The sequence below is a fragment of the Calidris pugnax genome, unplaced genomic scaffold (assembly GCF_001431845.1).
Source record: "Calidris pugnax isolate Ruff unplaced genomic scaffold, ASM143184v1 scaffold2531, whole genome shotgun sequence".
In the NCBI taxonomy this organism is placed as follows: domain Eukaryota; kingdom Metazoa; phylum Chordata; class Aves; order Charadriiformes; family Scolopacidae; genus Calidris; species Calidris pugnax.
In genome coordinates, this window is record NW_015092675.1 from 1 (window position 1) to 1012 (window position 1012).

The following is a 1012-nucleotide window of genomic DNA, read 5'->3' on the forward strand; positions in this document are numbered from 1 at the left end:
CAGTTTCCCTCTGGGGCTGTGATACCCCCGCCCCCCCACCACACGTAAACATAAATATTTTAATTAATTAAATACTTTATTTTTCATGCTTGGATGGTTCTTTTTTTCCTTTTTTTTCCCTTTTTTTTTGTGGGTTTTTTTTATTTATTTATTTTATTTTATTTCTATCGTTGCCTTGACCTTTTCACGGGAGCGTCGGCCGCCGGCTCTGGACCACGATGGGGGGGGCAGGACCAGAGTTTTGGGGGGACATGGAGACGGGGTGAGACCCCCCAGGGAAGGGAGAAGCCCCCTTTTTGGCCCGATCGGGGCCACAAAGAGCTCCTGGGTGAGGGGGGGGAACAAGGGACATGTGTCACCACGTCCCCTTCACCTTCCTCCTGGAGGTGGGGAAGAGGATGGAGCATCCTCCATCAGGCTCCATCCCCAGGTCCCCACGGAGGTGGCAGCCCCCATGGGACCCCCCCCCCACTATCCCAGGTTGTGTCCTTGGGGTTCTTCCTGGCTTGTCCCCATGTCCCCATGGGGTGAGAAATGGACGGAGAGAGGGGCAGGCAATTAAAAAGCAGCAGGAGCCGGGTCCCGTGGCCACCACAACGTCCCCAACACCGATGTCCCCCGACCTGAACCCCAGAAATGAAGCCAGGACCCCCCCACATCACCTCCTGTAACCTCATCCTTGTGCCACCAAGGCCAGAAGGGACCTTACCCAGCCTGGAGACACCAGTTTAAAAAAAAAACCAAAAAACCAAAAAAAAACCCAAAAGAACAAACAAGAAAAACAACAACCAAAAAAAAAAATTAAAAAGATAAAAATAACCCCCCAAAAAATACGAGACAGAGGGGGGAGCATCCCCTTCCCAGGGTGGGAGGTAGCAGGAGATGAGGGGGGGGGGACGGCAGCGAAGCCCTGGAGGGATGTGGGGAAAAGTTGGGGGGGTGACAAGAGGGGTGACCCCCCCCATGAGGAGCTGGGGACAAGAGCTTGGGGGAAGAGAGAGAGAGAGAGAGA